The sequence below is a fragment of the Simochromis diagramma genome, unplaced genomic scaffold (genome assembly GCF_900408965.1).
Source record: "Simochromis diagramma unplaced genomic scaffold, fSimDia1.1 OVJJ01000079.1, whole genome shotgun sequence".
NCBI classification, from domain to species: domain Eukaryota; kingdom Metazoa; phylum Chordata; class Actinopteri; order Cichliformes; family Cichlidae; genus Simochromis; species Simochromis diagramma.
The window spans coordinates 1945876-1961169 of record NW_024387075.1 but is presented as its reverse complement, the minus strand read 5'-3'; the positions used below and the strand labels follow the sequence as shown (position 1 = coordinate 1961169).

At 39.3% G+C, this 15294-nt stretch overlaps 1 long non-coding RNA gene across 1 annotated transcript; it reads left to right on the top strand.

Annotated features, from left to right (window-relative positions):
• Positions 1-3548: 3548 nt before the first annotated feature.
• Positions 3549-15080, top strand: LOC120742220. Its single transcript, XR_005697820.1, has 2 exons — positions 3549-7031; positions 14552-15080. It is a non-coding gene; the product is annotated as an uncharacterized LOC120742220 (long non-coding RNA).
• The last annotated feature ends 214 nt before the right edge of the window (positions 15081-15294 follow it).

Genomic DNA, 15294 nt, shown 5'->3' with positions numbered 1-15294 from the left:
TCTAGTGGAGTTCATGAATTTATTACTGCCTTAGTCTGATCTCTGTGTAATGTGATAAAGACTGAATATGTACGTATCAAAAAATCAGCTTTTATAGACATTGTAGATTAACATAGCTGAAGACTGAAACTGGATTTGAGTAATGCGGTATTGTGGTGAAATATTGAAGCCACACATGCTCTTATACTAACAAAAAAAAAAGAAAAAGACTTATACTGAAGGAATCTTAAATATAAATGCAACAACCTGCTGAAGTTTAAACAGAGCATCAGATTAGGAAAAAAAGGTGAGGGAAAACTTTAAAGATGACATGGTTGTTGGTGCAATACTAGCTAGTCTGAGTAATTTAGAAACGTCTAATCTACCTGGATTTTTCTGATTGGTTATCTCGAGGGTTTACAACGGGAGATAAAGGAGAAGATATGTGCAGAGGAGGGATAGTGAATACATTAAACAGAGGATGTTGAATATGGAGTTTCCAGGCAATAGGAACAGAGGACGAGACATAGAGAATACTTATGGATGTATCGTCTTAATATACGCTCAGTCACCCAGGTAAAAAAATCCCAAAAAGTTGATTCTGTTCATCTGGATGTAGCGTTTTCAGTGGGAGAAACGTTTCATCACTTCTTCAGTCTCGGATGACTGCAGGTTTTCCCAACCTTTTAAACAGTACATTTGCATAATGACTGAAACTAGCACCATTGGCGAACAATAGGCTGTGAGTTCAGTTTGTTGATTATTCATATGCAAAATATTAATGATCATTATTCATTCATTATTCCATCAACTGCTTGTTATTTGTTGCTATATAAATAAAATTACATTTAATAGAAAAGAAGAGTAATACAATTCAGTCTCCATCCTTAATCAGCCTAACCTGCTGCACATCCTTTCCAGCTTGATCCCTCTGTGTAGCCAATCAATACATGTCCTTTTCTTCTTCTTTAATTTCCACACTCACATAAAACTCAGTATAAGGCTTTTCCTTTTCCACCCTCTCTTTGTTCTATGCCTAGCCTCCCGGTACTCCTGTGTACTTTCTTCATCTACCTAACTATCCCACTTTTTCTTTGTCAAACTCTTTCTTCTAATGTTTACCTTCCTTGTCCTTCCTCATTCCACCACCAAGTCTCCTTGTCCTCTTACCCATGTCTAAAGGATAGACCATCTTACTGGCATTTTACTTGGCCATTTCAGCTTTACTTTCCTAGTCACCTGGTAATTCTTCTCAACCATTCAAAGTCCTCGCTAAACGCTGCACGACGTTGTCTAAGGAGCTTGGAAAGAAAAGCGTCTGGACTTCTTTAAAGAAGCCTTTAAAGAAGTCCAGACCTACGATGACCTACGATGACCTGGATGACTGACAACCTTCACAGACATTCTGCACAATATTCTTCCTTCACATGTAGCACTCTAACGTTGGTGCAAGCAGACAAACTATTCACTCGGCATCCCACTGTGGATTTTTTTAACCTTTTAAATTGGATTTATTTCTTTATTGCACTAAACTGTACATATGACAACAGCAACTTGAAAAGTCTTGTCTGGGACAAAAAAAGAAAAACGCTGTTGGAAAATTTGTGTCCAAATTCATTTGTTTCTAGAAACACTAGTAAATACATTAAAAGTCATGATCATTTTGAAAACTGAGATGAGACTGTAATGGTTAGGTTCATGGTGGCATTTTGCTTGTATGGCTTAGGTTCATTTTTCCCCGTAGAGGATGGAATCACTGCAGATGTTTCAGTCCATAGGGAACAATCAGGATCACTGAGTTATTTAATGAGTATGAAAATGATGTGAATCGGTATGGCCTTTTGTTTACACATCATTTTCACACTCATCAAACCATTCAATGACCCTTCCACCTTGATGGTTTGATGAATGTGAAAATATTGTGAAATATATGCTCTTTCAATGTATTTCTCATTATTTTTATATTAATCAAACCATCCAATGACCCTTCGTGCCCTGTGGGGTATTGTCATCTTGGAAGAAACCGCTAGTACTGAGAATAGAAGACAGACACAAACTGCTCAGAATAGAAGTGTTTTACAATAGGATAGAGTTAATGGGTTCAAACAACCTTGTACTGATTTGCAGTGACCCTCAGCTGAGAAGACAAGTAAGCCTATCAGCAAAGTGTCTCTCACAGCATAAGTAAAAAAAGAATACAACAGGAAAACAATACAACATTAATTTTTGTCCATAAATATAATGTTTCATAAGTTTAACTCCCTAATACAGTCTCTAAATTCCCCATATGTCAAATATCCTCTGAAACCTTTCTCCATGAAATCTGAAACATTTTACAATTAGGGTTCTTATAAAACCTGAAATGAACTGTTTAAAAAAAATCTTGACTAGTTGTGAAACCACAGCTTTTTCAACTTCAGTTCAGCTTTAATAAAGACAATTTCCATGTCCTTACCTCTTTGAATTCCTAAAAAATTCCTGAAAAATAATCCACCTGCAATTGTGCCTGTATTATTAAAGATTAAAAATAGGTATGATGGTAATGAGTGGCACGACGGAAATGAGTGCCCTGCTGTCAGATAAACAGATTTTTTTTAAAAAATCCTGCTGTCCAGTCTGACAGCTTTTGCAATCAGAATTATGATCTGCAGATTTACCCCAGTTGATAGAATAGTCTGGTAGTCTGGGATGTGAACTTGTCTTTAAGTGTGATTGTCTTTATGAGCGAGGTTTGTGAGTTCCTAAGGAAAAGTAATACATTATCAGCATAGAGCATCAGCTTCTTATGGTCTGTATTTTCAGCTTGAACTCCTTTGATATCTATATTTTGTTGGATTTCTGCCATTAGTGGCTCCATAAAAATAACAAAAAGCGAGGTGAAAAGCCGACTGACCTGGCTGGTGCCCCTCTGTAGGATGAACACAAGCTTTTGGGAAGCTGCACAGTGTTTTGATCCAGTCTATGAAAAATGAACCAAATCCAAATTTATATACTGCTAATAAAAAAATTCCAGTTTACCCAGTCAAATGCTTTCTCTGCATCTGAAGAGACCACTGTGGTTTATAACTTGCTGATAGAGCAATAGTCTATTAGAATTATTAGTCTAAGTGTATTATTGGCTGAGTGTCTACCCTCGATAAAACCTGTTTGATAAGGATATATTATGAATGGAGTATTTTGCAAAGTATTTTAAGGTCTGCATTTATAAGTGAAATTGGGCGGCAGCTGGATAGGAGTGTAGGATCTTTTTCTGGTTTAAGAAGTAGACTAATGGTGGCTAAGTTTATCTTTAAGGATTAAGATTGTTTGTTCTGCATTTGAGTGACCATTCTGAAAAAAACAGGTGCTAGAGAAGGCCAAATGTCAGCATCGGAAGGATTAGTCTATGATGAGTATAAAGCTTCATAAAAGTTTTTAAAAGATTTATTTATTTGCTGTGGGTCATGAGGAATCTCCCCAGTGGAATCCTTTATAGAATAAATATTTTTTTCTTTTTTCTTTTTTTTTAGCTTTAACTGGTTTGTAAGGAATTTTCTAGATTTATGTTCAAAGTTCTCCAAATACCAACTTTGCATAAGAGACTGTGTTTCCTCAGTAATTACTTCATTTAATTTCAGTTTTCTCAGGTTGTAAATTATATATTCTTATGGTGAGGTAGTTGTAAAGATTTAATTCTTTATTCTAGTTAATGAAACAACTAATACAAGTATTTTCCCCTTCATCTCTTATATGAACATTAATTTTCCTGTTGTCCATAGCCAGGTGATTCCTGGCAGGTCATTATTATATAAATAGATGTTTTCCCTGGGCCCAACACCACATAGATTCCATGTAACAAACCTCAGTGTGGTCATGTTTAAACTAACTGGTGGAGTGTTGAATGTTAAAGTTGTCTGTGCGTGTCTGTGTATCTGTCTATCTTGTATGGCTGTATATTATTGGGGCTCAGCTCGTCGACTTCCCAAACGATGGACACAATGAAAAGCGATGTTTTTAACTATGTCCTCCAGGAGTTTCAGGTGAGTCTGGATAAAATCACTCACCGTTGTTTCCAGGTCTTCTTTTACCTTCTCTGATATTCCCGAAAACATCAAGCTGTCCCTCATGCTGCAGGCCTGGAGCTTGATGACAGTTTCTTTGATTCTTTTTATTTTCTTCCGAGAGTGAGGGAATTCACAGTTTCTTTGAGGTTGGCGTTTTCAGCAGCAAGAACTCCACGGACTTACACAGTGCCTGAAAATCTTAATGGAGGATTTCCAGGAGGGCCAGACGTGCATCAAAGCTGTACAGTTTTTTATCTATGGATGCTAAAATATCCACAATGTTGTAGCTGGCTCTGGTGAGTCTTCGAGGTGGCTTTGTTTCAAGGACAGTGTTCATGTGCTGCTGAAGGGAGTCGGCACCTTGTTACCTTGTTTTCCCATAACAACATGCTTGAAGCACTCGTCAATATACTGCCGCAAACTGTCCAGGTGTTCTTTGCGGTCTTCCAGAGTGGTGAAGTTGGTTAGAATGTAAGTATAATTCTTATCGTTGCAACCTGCCAAGGAATAAACTGTCTGAAATGTTTTTAGTGGTGCACCATGATTAATCCTGCTGAGATTTTGCTGTCTCGCACGTTATTACATCATAACTTCTCCTTACTTACCTGTCTCACTTAACTGTCACTTCCTCCCAACAGAAACAGAAATTCTGAAACAACATCTGAGTCCCCGCATTAATATGATTCAATTATGTGCCTCCAAATTACTAAAATTACTCTGAAATTGAGTCAAAAATACAGATTATTGGATTATTATGTTATTAAAACAGGGTTGGCGTTAGAGGATAATGCTTGCAAATCGTCAAGTTTATTTGCTGGTCAATATCATATATCTACAGTCTTACCATCAAAAAGATATTGGCTGTTTAATCATTATCATTGCAGTGCAGGTACAGATCATACACTGTAAATTCAGCTACTGTATGGATGGTAACTGACACTGTCTGTACAGGAAACTGCCTGATGCCTTTGCTTCAGACATCTCATGTACTAACTTTCACAGTATCCTTTAGGTGAGATAATAAGAGGCAATTTGTTATTTCCTTTTTCTTTTATTTCACCACAAAATTCCTTTGAGATCCGAAGAGTGACCTGGGCAAGCTAACAGTCATAAAAAATTCACAACATATTAAAAATATAAGCAAGTTGATTCTTAGCTGCAAATGTTTAATGTATCTGTAATAGACTTGTATAGTTGCTATCCCCTTTACACTTTCTGGCTGATGTTGCTACATCCTGCCAGGAACATGTTTCTTGCACAGGCAATTTCCTCTTCTCTACAGCAGTCACTTTGTCCTTTGCAGATATACCAGTTTAGAAGCTACACTGTTTAAGTTATTTAAGTAGGTAATTAATTTAATTCTTTGGTGATTCTTTTGGGTAATTAACTGAACATTTATTACATATTAGCCTAGGATTTGACCCAAGTACCATTTTTAAGTACTGCACCGTCCTTCCTTTGTCGGCTATCCCACTGCAACAGACAGTCTTGTGGATGTATACAGTTTAAAAATAGTTTTGCAATACTTGAAAAAAATCCCCACGGGAGAAACGCTGCTACAGTACAGTACCACTGGGATTCAGTGTTTTCAAGGACACTTCAGCTGGGTAAATGTTTTCTGTCATGGGGATTATTTGGGTTTAGACCTTCACATTGAAGGACAATCGCTGTGCTTATTGCACCATCATTTTGCACTACTTTCATCCTAATGCAATTTTGTTTCTCATTTGAATTGGCAATATGGGCAGTATGTTGTTGTGATGCTATCCATACTGACTCTAACAGATTGAGGACAATTTTATACCACCTATTATCTACTCATCTAATCCGTTTGATGTGTTTTTTCCTCTATTACATCAGCCAGAGAGGAGCATGTCAGTAGTTCCAGTTATTGTAGCAAATGCTATTTTTGACACACATGGGTATCAGTGCTTCTGGCTGGCTAGTGAAGAAGAGGATTTTTTTTCTCAAGAGCCTTTCCACTTTCCACTTTCAACCATTTTAAGAAATCTGGGCACAAAGTAATGTATTGTTCAGCACTATACATTTTGATAGAAGAGTATTTTCTCCTGCTCTTCTCCAAAATAGGCATTAATTGCTTCTGCCATTCAATATTTATAATGTTCCAGAAAAATCTCAAGATGACTGTCTAGTGTTCTTGTAGTATGCCCAGCTGGGAATGCTTTTGTGCTTGTGTTTCTGTTTTTGCCACGCTTTCTCTCTTCTATTCTCCTTTTTTTATGCTACAATCCATTTCATATTGTGGCTCTTCAAATTGTTAGTTATCTTGAGCTGCATGACCCTGAGCTTTGCTCGCTCAGTGAGTGGTTCTTCCAATGCCTCTTACTTTGTTGTTTTTTTTTTATTTAAAATCGTCAAGGATTTCTAAAATTACATAAACTGTCTTTTGTTAAATCCTTCTGTCACGGTTCTGGGTCATTTTGACCCAGCTTTTTCAGTTTTTTATATTTTGGTATATTTCTATAATATTGATTATTATTCCAGATTAAGTTCCGTGTCTGTCTGCCTCCTTGTAAATTGTTTCTTTACGTTTCCCCTCTCTCGTCAGCTGTGATTTCTCCCAGGTGTGTTCCCCTCCTGTCTCTCATCCCTTGATTACAGCCGTGTGTATATTAGCCCTGTGTTTCCTTTGTTCTCTGTTGTGTTGTTAATGTCTACTCACCCTCAGTCTATGATCTGTGGTTCCAACTATTTTCCCAGTATAGTTAGTCCGCTGTTCGTCTGCAACCTGCAAATAAAGCTGTTTACTTTGAGTTCAACTTCGCCTCACTGAATCCTGCATTTTGGGTCCTTCCTACTTGCCTGCCGGTACACAGCCATGACACCTTCAGTTTTCTCTGCCTCCAATGGCTCAGTTTTTGGCTGGCCAAACAGGTATCGCTGCCAAGGCTGAGACCAGACCTAGACTGTCTCAGGCTAAAGACCAAATCTCCACTCACTGGTTATAAAAGCACCACGCTGTTACTGCCAAGTCCAGCTGCATGACAGGTAAGACAGGACTCAAATGCAGGACACAGAAAACAAAAGAGTAGTCTCCTCCTGTATAACAACCTCCTTTTCATCTCCTGTTTCAAAAATACATGTAATCAAATGGGCCTTCAGTTTGTCAGAGATCACTTTGCTAGTGTTTTGAGAAAGGGCCTGATCTGAAATGCCTTGTTTCATGTTGTTGGGGCTCAACGACATGGGTTGGGTTTTCTGTAGGTTGGAAAAAATTCATTTGGCATGGTCATAGACCTTTTATAACTTGGAAACATTTTACATCAATACCAGAACAATAGAATTGACTTAACAACATGGGAAAACCCACAAAGGAATACATGGGCACTTTTAGTGGAAAAGTTCTGGACACCTGCTCAAATACTGCCATCCAACAGAGTATGCAAACCCAGTGGCAAAAGACACCAAGTTTGCATACCCTGGAGGGCAATGAACAACACCAACAAATCCACAGCACTGAGTCACTGTGGGGCAATAAAACCTCCTTTTTTTTTTACTCAGCCCACATTTCTCTTACTCTTTCTCACTCTACTTTGATTTCTCTGTGTAACTGTGGTTGTCAGTAGCCTATTAAAGAAATGCCTTCAAAAGGTTTTGCAAAGTGCAATAATAGGTTCAATAGCTACAGTGGGGCAAAAAAGTATTTAGTCAGCCACCGATTGTGCAAGTTCCCCCACTTAAAATGATGACAGAGGTCAGTAATTTGCACCAGAGGTACACTGCAACTGTGAGAGACAGAATGTGAAAAAAAAATCCATGAATTCACATGGTAGGATTTGTAAAGAATTTATTCGTAAATTAGGGTGGAAAATAAGTATTTGGTCACCTCAAACAAGGAAAATCTCTGGCTCTCACAGACCTGTAACGTCTTCTGTAAGAAGCTTTTCTGTCCCCCACTCGTTACCTGTATGAATGGCACATGTTTGAACTCATCATCTGTATAAAAGACACCTGTCCACAGCCTCAAACAGTCAGACTCCAAACTCCACCATGGCCAAGACCAAAGAGCTTTCGAAGGACACCAGGAAAAGTATTGTAGACCTGCACCAGACTGGGAAGAGTGAATCTACAATAGGCAAGCAGCTTGGTGTGAAAATGTGGGAGCAATCATCAGAAAATGGAAGACATACAAGACCACTGATAATCTCCCTCGATCTGGGGCTCCACGCAAGATCTCATCCCGTGGGGTCAAAATGATCATGAGAACGGTGAGCAAAGATCCCAGAACCACACGGGGGGACCTGGTGAATGACCTGCAGAGAGCTGGGACCAAAGTAACAAAGGTCACCATCAGTAACACACTACAACGGCAGGGAATCAAATCCCGCAGTGCCAGACGTGTTCCGCTGCTGAAGCCAGTGCATGTCCAGGCCCGTCTGAAGTTTGCCAGAGAGCACATGGATGATACAGCAGAGGATTGGGAGAATGTCATGTGGTCAGATGAAACCAAAGTAGAACTTTTTGGTATAAACTCAACTCGTCGTGTTTGGAGGAAGAAGAATACTGAGTTGCATCCCAAGAACACCATACCTACTGTGAAGCATGGGGGTGGAAACATCATGCTATGGGGCTGTTTTTCTGCCAAGGGGACAGGACGACTGATCCGTGTTAAGGACAGAATGAATGGGGCCATGTATCGTGAGATTTTGAGCCAAAACCTCCTTCCATCAGTGAAGGAGGTTCACTGATGGAAGATGAAACGAGGCTGGGTCTTCCAACATGACAATGATCCAAAACACACCGCCCGGGCAACAAAGGAGTGGCTCCGTAAGAAGCATTTGAAAGTCCTGGAGTGGCCTAGCCAGTCTCCAGACCTCAACCCCATAGAAAATCTGTGGCGGGAGTTGAAAGTCCGTGTTGCTCGGCGACAGCCCCAAAACATCACTGCTCTCGAGAAGATCTGCATGGAGGAATGGGCCAAAATACCAGCTACTGTGTGTGCAAACCTGGTAAAGACCTATAGTAAACGTTTGACCTCTGTTATTGCCAACAAAGGTTATGTTACAAAGTATTGAGTTGTATTTTTGTTATTGACCAAATACTTATTTTCCACCCTGATTTATGAATAAATTCTTTACAAATCCTACCATGTGAATTCATGGATTTTTTTTTTCACATTCTGTCTCTCACAGTTGAAGTGTACCTCTGGTGCAAATTACTGACCTCTGTCATCATTTTAGGTGGGGGAACTTGCACAATCGGTGGCTGACTAAATACTTTTTTGCCCCACTGTATATGCACTCTCCCTCTTCTGCACATGTACAAACTATCTCAGCCTTGCATCTGCAATTTTGTCTCCAAACTGCTCAACCTGAGGTGTCCCTCAAATGTACTCATTTCTAATCTTGTCTATCATGATCGCTCCCTCCCTCCAGTCTTTTTGTATGTGCCACCATCTCGAAACTGTGCATCATACCTGCTCTCACCACCATATTGTAAAGCTTCCCTTTGACTTTTGCTTCTGTCACAAATCACTGCTGGCACTCATCTCCACCCATTCACCTTCCCTCTTCTCTCTTCTTTACCTTCTTTGTGGACTATCCATTTCTTTGGATTGTTGACCCTGGGTATAAAAACTCCTCTACCTTCACTACCTCTATTCCTTGCAACTTTTCTTCTTATCTACACCATGCCAGAACAGCTTTAATGCTCCCAGCATTGCTTCCCTTCCTCCTGGTTTTCTACATACACAATCTACCTTCCTTCTCTCATCATATCAGCCAGCTCATTCGACATACCAGTCACAGTCCCTACATTTAAAGTCCCTACTCTCACCTCCATATTCCTGCTGTTCCTTCTCTCCTGCTGCCTCCTAACACACCTTCATCCTTCCTTCTTCCTTAGTCTTCAGCCAACACTAGCACAGCTTCCACTGGCACCCTGTTGGCTAACAGCACTGGAGGCAGTTGTTGTTACCCCAGGCCCTGACCAATCTGGTTTGAAAATCTCATACTTGATTTTCTGCATGTTTGATTTGGCATACCTTTCCATACACAACCACATTTAACCAGTCTTCTGAACAGCTCTAAGAGTACACTGGCTTGTGCCCCCCCCCCCGTTCCCATCAATATTGCATTGCAAATACTAGTGCATCCACTTCTACTCTACTAATATTTTTTGGTATTTTACAGTTTCAGTTTGGCATACAAAAATTAAACTGAGTGAGAATGTTCATCAGCATTCCTATGTTTTAAAATTGAGGTCACTGAGAGAGATTGCAGAGTCTTTAAGGATACTTCTGGATATTTTCACCATGGGCCTTTTTCCCCCATCATGAGGATTGAATATTTTCAGTATTCATCATTCAGTTGTACAGCTTTTTATCCCTGCTGTTTGCCGGAAGCGCTGCTCTCAAGTACATACACTCACTACCCACACAAAGCTGAAGCAACCTCCCCTACTGAAAGCCCCCCAAAATTAAACAAATTCTAAGCAAACATAACTAACTACAGCAGTCCCGTGTCCCTATATGACAGTGAATATTCCATCATATATGATGGTGAATGTGCCCCAGTAACTGCTCACCAGCCCCACACTCAGGTGTACGTCACATAAAATGATAGCCTCTCTCAGTCAACAGTTTGCATTTACATGTACACAGCATCTGTTTTTGTGCAGTTAACTTGCTAATCTTCTGAAGCTAATTAGTCTAGCAAAGCTCAAATGGCACCAAATTCAACTTTAATGAATATCTGGAAAATCTGATGTTGATAAGATCGGCTGCTTTATTAGTTTAAGCCTTTGAGAGCTTGTTTCGTTCACACCCTTTGTTTACTAGCTTGGCATTCCTGTCTTTGCAAGGCATGCCATAGAAGTAGTGAGGATATTTAGAATTACATTCTCTTGGTTTGTGAACGGTATTTGGCAATTGAAAGAAAGTCTGGGTGATGACATTACTTGGACAGTACGATAGATCTGTATGTGTTGATGTTGAGTATATGCTCAAAATAAACAGTTTTACAAATTCATATGTCTAGCTCTTGGCTGTGGTTAGACCATAAACTAACTTTAAACTTTAAACTTTTTCACCACCAAATAAGAACTGTCCCGGCAGTTTGAATTGTAAAGTTTAAGTTCATTGTTATAAAGTTTATTGTCATCTGTAAACATCTTGGATCAAGGATTCTAAATGGAAAACCATATTTAATAGTGTGGAGGGTTAAAGTGGACATTTGGGTAGACCATTACAGGAAAGATTATATCTTGCTCCCTCTTGCTGAGCTGTACGTTCTTATAATTTAAAGCTATTCGTTTGAGAGGAAAAGGTGCCAGAATGCCACATAAAGCACCAGCTGGCAGCTAAGGGTTAAAAGGATGTTAGAAACGAGCACAGCCCCAAACCCCACACTCAGACTTTTACACATTTTGGGTGTGGGCAGCTATCAGGTCTGCTCCATGAAACTCCTGGGCTTAAAATAAACCCCAAACCAACCCCGTGAGAAAATGAATCTCCTCCGTTACCATGTGTCAATGTCACCACCGTACACAGTGAAGGAGGCTGCCCTACATAGCCAATCTGCATAAAGAACTGCTCACCAAGTGTGTGTGCATGCATGTGCTTGTTTACTTGCATGCATGTCTGCACATTTAGAGAGTGACAGTGTGGTAATGAGGGGGGATGTCAGAGAAGAGGCTGGTACTGATGTGCTGTCACTAGGGATCTTCTCAAGGTCTGATCAGCCTCTTGTCTCTTCAGGCCAACTACCCAGGCCTTTAAGAACAACAGCGCAACAGCATGTGATATGCAGCCAATTTATTTGTATAACACATTTAATGTTTCCTGAAGAGAAGCCCTACACAGGTCGAAACAAAATCCAGAAAAGCGAATGCTGCCAAAAAGAGAGCAATTTCAAGTGGTTGCTTTTCTCATTTACAGAGGTCATAACATGTGGAATTTATGGGATGATAAAAATGTTAATTTGAAGTGCCAACACTGAAAAATGCATATTTCTATGAGTTTGTTTTGCAGATATAATGAAATTATTTCAGCTTGTGAAGATGGACTCAAATGCCGTTTGTTGATCCACCAGGTTTTCAAAATGCAGATAAACTGCAGACCATGTGAAAAACTGTTTCCAAATATTTATTGAATTACCTGTGAAAGCTAATCTTGTATAGTTAGCAAAACAATAAACAAGAGGAAACTGCTCATTAATAATCAAAAAACAAACCCTCGGCACTATCCTTCACAAAATATGTGTTTCTTTATGATAATAACAGTGTTGACTGGTTTACAGCTTTTTAGTGGCCTTATGGGTTGTGTATCTTTTTTAGTAGTACTTACGTGTCCTTTGCCATCTGTACACAGGAATCTCTTTTTGCCTTCCTTGAATTATTAAAATCTGATTTCTTGGTAATGTTAAAAATCAATGGCTACACTCAGTCAAGGAAAAGACTGCAGTATGCGTACCATCGAGTCAAACCGCAGTAAAGGGCTTAAGTCTGTTGCTTGGTAAAATAGTGTTTAAAAAAACATAACATATCTGCACTCACTGTTGTGATTTAAATATGTTTGCAAGCATTAGAGAGTTGTTTTTGCTATGCATCTGCACTGACTGACTCTAGATGACTTGACATGTATATATTGGATGTGGGAATCTATCTTTTGCTATCTGTTAAGCTATATGTGTTATTATTGTAATATATCCTTGATAGGAAATTGTATAATCAGATTTAAATAGTGTCTTGAAACATGACGCAAGACTAAGACATGAGCTCTGGAGGCTCATTCATGATAACACTGACTGATCTTTTTATCCATCCATCCATCCATTCGCTTCCGCTTATCCTTTTCAGGGTCGCGGGGGGCGCTGGAGCCTATCCCAGCTGTCATAGGGCGAGAGGCAGGGTACACCCTGGACAGGTCGCCAGTCTGTCGCAGGGCCAACACACAGGGACAGACAACCATTCGCGCTCACATTCACTCGCACATTCACACTTATTATTATTATTATTATTATTATTATTATTATTATTATTATTATTATTTTAGCCCTTCAATTTGATCCTGCACTCTCAAAAAAGTTCAGCTTTCCTCCGATCATCATTAAAAATACCTGTTACCAAAGGCTTGTGCACTCTAGTCGATCCATCATGCAACATGACAGAGGACTCTGATGAAGGAGGGCTAGAGAGACTCATCTAGCTCGGCTACATCACCTCACAATGACATTACAACAATTTGTTAAGCTTTCCCAAGCAGGAGCAAAAACAAAACAAAGTCAAATGAGTCAACAAGCCCAAATCTCCTGGGAACAATCGCACAACAGGCATGAGTCTGGCCAGCTTCTATGGCATAGCTCCAAACAAGCTGAAGGTCAGAACAAAACTCAAAGCAATTTGATAAAACACTCATAATTCATTTACCATGAAGCCTTGTTTCTCAGCACATTATCCAGCTCAGTGACTCCCCCATGTAAACAATTCCATGTTTGAGCAACCAACAATAGAATTATACTGTGTACACTGATCTATGAGCTGTGTCGAAAGTGTGCATATTTTTTTTCTTCCCCCCACACAACCGCAAACAAAGAATCATATTAAAATGTCTATTTTGAAGACCAGTGGTTGTATTTATTTGTTTAGGGAGAACGCTACCTCAATTAATTTTATGTTAACTGTTTTTCCCTTATTTTTCTGAAAAAACAATAGCCACGACAGTCACCAGAGAAAAGGCAGCAATTAGAATACCTTTTCAGATCGAATTTGAACATGTTTCACTGAACCAAGACAGGACGTGTATTATGGAAAAAAGTCAAATGCAAAAAAAGGAGTGAGGCCCACAAATAGGCTTTTCCATCAGATTACTGTGGTAAGAATACAGTGCTACAGATATTAGTGCTCATGAGGTTATTACTATTTAACTTAATTGTGACATTTAACATTAAATTCAGAGCTCAAATTCAGAGAGAAACCAATTTGAGATGATTTAAACTTTGCAACATGATGTATTATTCTGCTGTAAGCTGCCATTAGAAGATGGGTACACTGTGGTCCTAAAGGGATGGTCATGGTGAGTAACAATACTGTTTACACAATGCTCAATTGATACCAAGGGGCTCAAAGTGTGTGAAGAAAATATCCCTCACTCTCTTACACTAACAGTAGCCTCGGGGTTGATATAAGGCAGGATGAATCCATGCTTTCATGTTGTTATTGCCAAATCCTGAGCCCATCTTCTGAATGTTACAGGAGAAATTGAGACTTGACAGACGGAGAATGTTTTTCCCGTCTTCTATTGTCCGTTTTAGATCACCCTGTTTGAATTGTAGCCTTAGTTTTCGTTGTTAGCTACAAGATTGCCATCTGGTGAGATCTTCTGCTATTGTAGCTCATCGGCTTCAAGGTTGATGTGTCGTTTGTTCAGAGATTTGCAGATCGTTGTTGTAATGAGTGGTTATTTGTGTTATGTTGCCTTCCTATCAGCTCCAAGCAGCATGGTCATTCTCCTCTGACCTCTTTCATGAACAAGGCTTCCATGTCTTCACTGGACATTTTCTCTTTTTCAGACCAAACTTGGAAACCCAGAGACAGTTGTGGGAGAAAATCCCAGTGGATCAGCAGTTTCTGCAATACTCCAAGCAACCTATCTGGGAACAGCAACCACAAAAAAATTATTAAATCCCCACTCTGACACAGTTTGAACTTCAGCAGGTGTCTTGACCATTATTAAATTTGCTGGTTGCTCCCATGTGGTTGGCTGATTAGACATTTGTATTTTAAATGAACAGGCCTAATAAAGTGGCCAGTGAGTGTATCGTCATTAGAACCTGACTTGCTGTTGTTATGCAAATAAGATGATTTACTTCATCTTTTATTCTGTACTTCCAGTGTATATGTATATGTATCCTGCCTGTAATAATTATTTTTATTTATTTTTTTGCAATATATCCTTTCATGTTTGAATGTGCAGCTAACAATCATGGCTGCACAAGCTAGGTAAGACAAAGACTGGGTCTAAAGAACCTGAGTGCAAACCTGTATATAACACCATAAGGAATACCTAATTGAAACCATCATAAATAACATGCAAATTGACTGACTGTGTGTGACTTCATTTATGTTTTTATTCTCTTTTTTTCAACCAGTAGGATCTTCCACAGTGAGTTCCTCATTGCTGTGTAGCTCTTCTCCATTTCGCCTTCCAGCTTGTCATTGTGGTGCTGTCTCTCTGGCACGCATTCCAGTCTGCTTTTTAGATAAGTGATTTTTGTGTATTTCCTGTCGAGATCCTTTCCAAATGAACCATTCC